Here is an 8,630-nt window from a genome sequence, read left to right on the forward strand (position 1 = left end):
GGTCCCTGTTGATTGCCATTTGACAAGTTCTACAGAACCTCATGCAGATTAAAAAGGGATTTTACTTGCTGTCCCTATTTGCCAAGAAAAGTGGGATTTGGTTTGGGGTCAGAACTCTTTTGTTGGCACTGCAGGGTAGGGTTCCTGACATGGGGTAGGTGAGGACCTGGTGAGGGAGGTGATGGCTGCTACAAGGGTCAGGAGGGTTCCTGTGGGGAAAGGTGATCACTCCCCACCAGGGACAGGGACAGGGACAGGCCTGTTCATCTCTGGACGGCCACAGCATGCACATTTACTCAATAGCAAGTATGGATTGTTAGGCCAAACCAACCATAACTCAGAGCAGCAGTCTCTAAAGTGTGCTGGTGGTGGTATTTATCACTGTAATAAAATTGTCTAATTGAAAAAGGCCATATTGACAAACCAACAGGAAATACATTGATTTAACAGCAGTTTTGAATGATTGATTCTGCTGTTTTCTTATGCCATAGAGATGCTACATTTTTTTCAACAGATGGGTCTCTTATTTTATTTTATTGATTTATTTTTTTAAATATATTTTTATTGATTTCAGAGAGGAAGGGAGAGAGAAATAGAAACATCAATGATGAGAGAGAATCATTGATTGGCCGCCTCCTGCACGCCCCCTACTGGGGATCGAGCCAACAACCCAGGCATGTGCTCTTGATGCCTATCGAACCTTCCCCGGCTGCTGCCATTATAGTATGTAATCGGTGGATTTGTGTCCCCCTAAAAAGACATGTTGAAGTCTGTATTAGTTAGGGAAACAGAGAAACAGAACCAAAATATAGAGATAGACAGAAAGAGATGACTCGTGAGGGATAGACTCACATGATGATGGAGGCTGAGAAGTCCCCCAGTCTGCAGTCGGCCAGCTGGAGGCCCAGGAAAGCCTGTGGTGTAGTTCCAGTCCCAACCCAAAGGCCTAAGAACCAGAGGAGCCAATGGTGTAAGTCCCTGACGGAGTCTGAAGGCCCAAGACCAGGAGCAAGCGTACCTGAGGGCAGGAGAAGGGGCTGTCCCAGCTCCAGCGGAAATCAAGTTTTCTCTTCTTCCACCTCTTTGTCCTAGTCAGGCCCTCAGCAGACTGGATGATGCCCACTGCATAGGTGAGGGTAATCTTCATTCTTCTCTCTACCTATAGAAATGCTAATCTCTAATCACCCTCCCAGACATTCCTAGAAGTGATGTTTTGTCAACTATCTGGGCATCCTGTGGCACAGTCAAGTTGACACACAGAATTAACCATCACACACCCTTCCAACCTTACAAGTTAGGTGCAATCACGAGCCCGAATCTGTAGGTGAGGAAACAAGGGCTGAGGGTTAAGCAGGTAGCTGGTGGTCCCCCAGCTAGAGAGTGGGAGGGTCAAGACTCAAGCCAGCAAGTCTGACTACAGGGCTGTGCTCTTGGCCCACTCTGCTGGGAGGCCCACCAAAGGTGCTGGGGTGTGGTAGGCCCTTGGAATCTGTCTCAGCTGACAGCTGGGCAGTAGCCTGGGCAGCCCCTCTGAGCAAGAATCACCTGGGGGCGTGGGGCAGCAACTGGTGCAAATTTCTATCCACCCAGAAAGTCTGGAGAACGGCTAGGAGTCTACATTTTTAATCCAGTGGTTCAATAGGAGATCTACAAAGTCTGCAATTACAAGATAAACTTACTTTGAAGTAATGTTCGTTACTAAAGGGGTTTTGGCACCAATTCCAACGTAAGGAGGGGATTTCCAAGCAATGCTCTGGACACCAGGTGAGTCTCCAAACAATTCAATTAAATTCTGACACTATATACCCAGAGATAGCTTCAGTCCCTACAGGTGAAGGGCTCACTCCTACAAAACTGCCCCACCTCAGACACAGTCACAAGGTTCTCACCTGCACTTCCGACCTACGGGCTACAGATCAGAGGTTCCCACGACCCTGTCCTTGGGTTCAGTTCATTTGCTAGAGTGGCTCACAGAACTCAGGAGACCCGTTTACTCACTAGATTACCGGTTTATTATAAAAGGATATAACTAAGGAACAGCCAGATGGAAGAGATGGATAGGGCAAGGTTTGAGGAAAAGGGTGTGGATTGAAGCCCCCAGAGGCAGAGCCTGAGACAGGGGTTCAGGTGTAGGTAGTTTATTGAGGGGGTGCTCTTCAGAAACAAGCAAGCAAGCAAGCAAGCAAACAAACAAACAAATAAAAGAGGCAGGGAGCCCTGATCAGCATGACTCAGTGCTTAGAGTGCCAGCCTGACACCAAAGGGACTCAGGTTCGAATCCCAGTCAAGGCCACGTACGTACCTGGGCTGCAGGTTTGATCCCTGCCCCAATTGGGGCCCATGTGGGAGGCAACCAATTGATTTCACTCTCTCTGAAAATCAATGGAAAAAATATCTTTGGGTAAGGATTTAGATTAAAAAATAAATAAATAAAATAAAAGCGAGAGAGGCAGGGAAGCAGGAAAGGGAGGGGGGAAGAGTGAGCAAGGACATTGCCTGAGGTAAAACCTTGGCCTCATCCATCGGATGGACACTGGAGCAGCGCTGCCCAATAGATGTTACTGCAGTGATGGGCATGTTCTGTATAGTTGGCACTGTCCAGTCCAGTGACCACTAGCTACCTCTGGCCATTGAGTGTTTGAAATATGGCAAGCTGACGAACTGAATTTTGAATTTACATAGCTACTTATGGCTAATGGCTACCATATCAGACAACGTAGTTCTGGGCTATAAACCTCACGACAAATTGAGGGGAGGAGGCTGGCCCCTTGTGCCGTCATTGGCAATGGGCCACCCTGGCCTTGGTGGGAGGGTGGGGCAGGGCACAATTTCCCAGGCAAGGCTGGCAGGACTGCAGAGTGGAGGGGGGTGTGCACTGGCCAAGTAAAGGGGAAGGAGTGCACCAGAGCGCCCACTACAGGTCATTCTCACCTGGGTCATCCTGTCATCCTATTTCCATCCAACTGCATAGTTTTCTCCAAGAATTGAATTTTAACCATAGAATAACTCAAAGCTGACAACTGGCTATGTACCTCATACAGCAGAACGGCCTTCCTAACCCTCCACCCCCACCCCGAGCTGCTGTTTCCTCTCCCCACCCCACTCTCAAATCTCTACGGGCAATTCTTCTACTGGTTTGGGAGTTTCAAGAGGAGGGTGATGATCTTTTGCATAAGTACACAGAAGGAATTTTCCTGTAGACTTATGATTTTTAGCTGTTTCAGCCACAGAGCGGAAATGTTTTGATTTTACAATCTCTCCTATAATCTTAGAGACAGCTAGCCCAACAGCGCTAAAAAATGAGAAAAGAACAAAAACAACTTTGCCTTTTCTACACTGACATGTCTTAGATATGAAGTTATAAATGAGGAAACCCGGGCTCATGTTTTATTTATACCTATTGCACATGATTTATGGTGTTGATACACCCATTCAGCTTAATTTATGCAGAAATTAACATTGGTAGAGATTAATTTTGAATCTATGGCACCTTCCTAAAGTATATTATCTTTATTCATAATCTTGGCTTGCAGATAGAGATGACAGTGAATAAAAAAAAGAAGTAAGATAAAAACAAGACCATAAATAAAAAAAAAGAAATAAAGCCCTTAAAATGAGGATAACAAGTTGTTTTTTAAATTAGGAAACCTTGGAGTTCACTGACACAGCCAGAATTTAGAATTAATCTAACTGTCCTTTCCATTGAGTTTAAGCATTTCAGTAGAGAGTTTTATGTGAAAAGTCATAAAAGAGAAGAAAATAACAACAAGACCTTGCACATATTAATATATTTATTATTTATTCGTGGGGTTTTTTAGAGAGTAGAAGGGAAACGGAGAGAAAGGAAAAGAAACATCAATGTAAGAGAAAACATTGAGCCCTAGCCGGTTTGGCTCAGTGGATAGAGTGTTGGCCTGCGGACCGAAGGGTCCTGGGTTCGATTCTGGCCAAGGGCACATACCTAGGTTTCAGGCTTGAGTGGGGGCATGCAGGAGGCAGCCGATCAATGGTTCTCTCTCATGATGTTTCTCTTTCTCCCTCTCCCTTCCTCTCTGAAATGAATAAAAAAATATTTTTAAAAAAAGAAACACTGTTGCCTCCTGCATGCACCCCAACCAGGGATCAAACCGCAATCCTGGCATGTGCCCCCACCTGGATCTGCAACTCCTGGGTGCATGGGATGATGCTCAACCAACTGAGCCACACTGTCCAGGGTACATATTAATATTTAGTAATAATAAATTAAGACCTCTGAAATATTAACCAGTATTATATCTATGTTACCTATGTCACATCTATACAGACTGCCAGGCAAGTGTGTGTGTGTGTGTGTGTGTGTGTGTGTGTGTGTGTGTTGGGAGAGGAGAGGGTGGGAAGGGAGAAAGATAGCTGTGTCAAAAAAAATCAAAGGGAAACACAAAATACAGCTTTGAGCCTCTTGACCAGGGGTCCTCAAACTACGGCCCGCGGGCCACATGCAAATACAAATATTGTATTCGTTCCCGTTTTGTTTTTTTACTTCAAAATAAGATATGTGCAGTGTGCATAGGAATTTGTTCATAGTTTTTTTTAAACTATAGTCCGGCCCTCCAACGGTCTGAGGGACAGTGAACTGGCCCCCTGTTTAAAAAGTCTGAGGACCCCTGCTCTTGACAGTCATAGGAAACAGGGAACATAGACCTCATGCCTAATACAAGAAAACATACTACTTTGCCGAGAGGAACTAATTTTGTTTTTGTTTCAGACTATTGTCTTTATTTTAAAAAGAAAGCTTTCTTTATTAAAAAACAAATCAATAATATTGTAGACGTCCTTTTTTCTGATGCCTTTTTTAGACCCCCCAACCCTGTATTGCCTTACATCCGTTTCACTCCCTGACAGCTAGCTGCCTGTGTTCGCGACCTGTGGTCCTGGGGATGCTGTTCAGAGTTTATCTCCTCCCCCCCTCCTCCCCACCCCCACCCCCAGCCTCTTCCTGCTGAAGCCTCGGCCAGTCAGAGTGCCTCAGCGGTCGGAGGAGACCCAGTGAGTGTCCCTCCCCCACTTCCCATGCAGATGACACTCTCCCCACAGCTATTTGGTTCCCCTGACGTTCCCCAGCCCCCAGGCACTGTCATCCCCCAGCAGCCAGCCTGGGCCCAGAGCGCCAGGCCATCTCTAGTGATGGGCTAGGGGTGACCCAGGAGGGTGACAGAGGAGAGGGCACCCAAGAGGTCTCCCGCACAGATGGGGTCTTGTCTGTCAGTTTTACTTGTAAAAAAGGTAGGGGCAGTCTACCTGGCCATGAGTTTTGCTGGACAAAAGGGGAGAGTATAATTAAAAAAAAAAAAAAAATTTGTATTGATTTCAGAGAGGAAGGGAGAGGGAGAGAGAGGAACATAAATGATGAGAGAGAATCATGGATCGGCTGCCTCCTGCACGCCCCACGCTGGGGATGGCGCCTGCAACCCGGGCATGTGCCCTTGGCAGGAATCAAACCCAGGGCTCTGCTGTCCGCAGGTGGGCGCGCTATATAAGCCATCTGATAGATCCTCCCTTCCCCCAGCTGGTGGGCGGAGTATGACGTAACCTGCAGCCCAGAAATACCTGAGTGACTAACCAGGTACCTTATATGGACTATACATTGGACCACCAATCCACACCTGCCAAATACCCTAAGCCCTTGTCCTATATGGACAATGCAGTAAGCCACCAATCAGTGTGGGCCGAGTACACTAAGCCCCCACGCCTTCCCATTCCGCCCCTCAAAAGGCTGCCCACCCCTGCACGTGCTGCTGTCCTTCCCTTTGGAGACAGCCCGGCAGGGGCTTCTCCTCTAATAAAGCCTGTAGTCCTGGTTTTCGGCCTCTGTCTGATTTTTCACCTTCCAGACTGGCTCATCTGTTTAGTCCATTCTCAATCCCGGCCTCTAGACTCAGCCAGAGGGAATGATTCCAGTTGGCTTCCAGTGGTTCTCAAACTTCCTAATGCCGCGACCCTTTAATACAGTTCCTCATGTTGTGGTGACCCCCAATTTCATCGTTACAAATTGAACATAATTAAAGCATAGTGATTAATCACAAAAACAGTATGTAATTATGTATGTGTTTTCCGATGGTCTTAGGCGACCCCTGTGAAAGGGTCGTCCACCCCCAAAGGGATTGGGACCCACAGATTGAGAACCGCTGGCTTAAACGGAGTCCTTGCGGGGGTGGGGGTGGGGTGCGGGGGATGGGGGGGGGGGGGCGCACCTTTCCTGCCGCCAGCAGCCGCCAGAGCAGTGCGGGCCGCGGTCGGTGCGGGTCAGGGGCGAGCCCCTGCTGGGAACTTCCTGCCACGGAGGGGATGGCTGGCCCCTGACGGCGCTCGCTCACGGGTAAGAAGCAGGTGGTCACGCGGCGGACACGGAGGTTCGCGGCCCCGCTCAGAACGGTGCCAAGTGCAGCCTCAAGGGCAGCATGTCAGGAGGTTCGGACTGGAAACGGCGTCGCTTTATGCTGCCGTTTTCCTTTCAGGCTTTTCCTCGGGCCTCGCCATGGCGCCTCTGCCCCGTCCTTTCCCTCCCCGGTGCACACGCGCAGGCTGGCGATGCTTCCCGCTTGCAGACTGAGAAGAGCCCAGTGAATTCGGTGTGACCGACGGCCTAGTCCCGGCTCCGCGGCATGCGCTCGCTGCGGGAGGAGAGCACGCGAGGAAGAGACGTTGCCCTGAAGGGCTGGGCCTGTCTCAGGGCAATGGCTCACGTTTATCCGTCCCTGGGGCCTGACGGAGCAGGTTACCGAAGAGCTGGCCCTGCGGTGGGAAGCCCTCCCGGCAGCAGCCCTGCCCTGGGCCCATCCCGGCCTCCTGCTCTCACCCAGACTCAGCAGCGCGGGCCCCCACGGTCTCCTCTCAATTCCTGACCCCCTCCCCTAAGGTTCTCCCCAGGCTCCGGCCCCTGGGCTCCTGGCCGCTGAAACAAAACCGCAGGGAAATCTGCTTAGCTCTCTGCACAGTGCTGAAAGCCCTCCACAGCCAGGGGCCAACCCCTTCATCTCGGGTCAGGGGGCTGCTGGAGCCACCGGGCGCAGAAGCCTGAGTCATGGCCCTGGCGAACAGGAGGCCAAAGTCTGCATCCAGAAGGAAAGAGCAGGTTCAGGCCCCAGCCCAAAGTCGCCTGTTTCCTGAGAGCAACCTCCCATCTCAGACTTCCCGGGGGAATCCTGCTCCAAGCATCCTTATGTTGGGAGCTCTGAAGGTTCCCCTGCCTTTATTGGAGCACGTGTTCTCACTGTGGCTGGGCGGGCGGAGAGGTTGGGAAAGATGTAGGTCTAGGAGCTAACAGAAATCCAGGTCGCAGTTCAGAGTGTGCCTGGGGCGTCCAGCCCCACTGTTAGGTCACTGGGCTACTTAGAAGGGCCGCGGGCTGGGACAGCAGCGGGCTGGGACAGCAGCATCCGTTTAGCCCATTCTCAGTCTCGGCCATTACGCAGAAATTGGGGCTCTGAGGAGTGTAGGAGGAAGACGCCCAGCAGGATGTGGAGCTGGGAGCACTAGGAGGGCCAGGAGCCTCTGGTAGGATTGCGTTGGAGCGATTCACAGGCAGAGGCCCTCCCGGGGGACCTGGGTACCTGGGAGAGAGGCTAAGAGGGAAGGGAGACCCAGCAAAAGGGAGGACTAGGATAAGCTGTGCCTGTTAAGTCATCCTTAACCCCTGGGATTTAACTTTCATCAGGAATTAAAACTCTTACCACAAACAAATGACCTCAGACTTGGATACCGATGATGTGACACATTGCCAGGGCCATTGGCCAGTTCTTAGCAGTCTTACTGGCATGTGTGTTTGACGATGAAAAGATACCACTGTGGTGTGCCCCAAAGGGTTTGGCAATCTGGCCCAAGTCCACCTTTCCCAGTTCATCTTTCCAACCTTCCCATCAACCCCTTGCTCTTTTCTTAAAATTATTTTTTATTGATTTCAGAGAGGAAGGGAGAGGGATAGAGAGAGAAACATCAACGACAAGAGAGAATCACTGATTGGCTGCCTCCTGCACAGCCCCAGACTGGGATGGAGCCCACAACCCTGACATGCGCCCTGACCTGGAATTGGACCGTGACCTCCTGGTTCATAGGTCGATGCTCAACCACTGAGTTACGTCGGCAGGGCAACCCCTTGCTCTTGTCCTTGGGAACTCTTCCTGGTTCCCATGCACACCTGCACTCGCACTGCTGTGCTGAGAGCGTTGTCATGCCTGACACAAGTCCCTCTGGAAATTTCTACTTTGGAAATTTCTTATTATCTATTCTTCATGTTTCCCATTGAGTTCCTTCTATCATGATTTTTCTAACTCCCCAGACAAAATTAATCCAATCCTCCTCTGAACTTTCATTTTTATGCTACTTTAGCATATGCAGAATTATAATTATTCTTCATTGCTATTGTTCTGCTAGATCACGTATGCTTTAACCAGGGAGACCAAAGTTAAATTGAGCTGCGTTGTCCTTCATTAAACTAAATAAACAGTCTGAGATATGCTAGTGCTCTCTCAGTATTTGGCAGGAGGTGAGAGAAGGGGGGTAGAGAAACTCTATCTCTGCTATCAAGGTTGCATGTTGGCATACACACAAACTAATTTAAAAATACTTGTGTGTATACACACATACACACATAT

This window comes from Myotis myotis, unplaced genomic scaffold (genome assembly GCF_014108235.1).
Source record: "Myotis myotis isolate mMyoMyo1 unplaced genomic scaffold, mMyoMyo1.p scaffold_m19_p_14, whole genome shotgun sequence".
Taxonomy (NCBI): Eukaryota; Metazoa; Chordata; class Mammalia; order Chiroptera; family Vespertilionidae; genus Myotis; species Myotis myotis.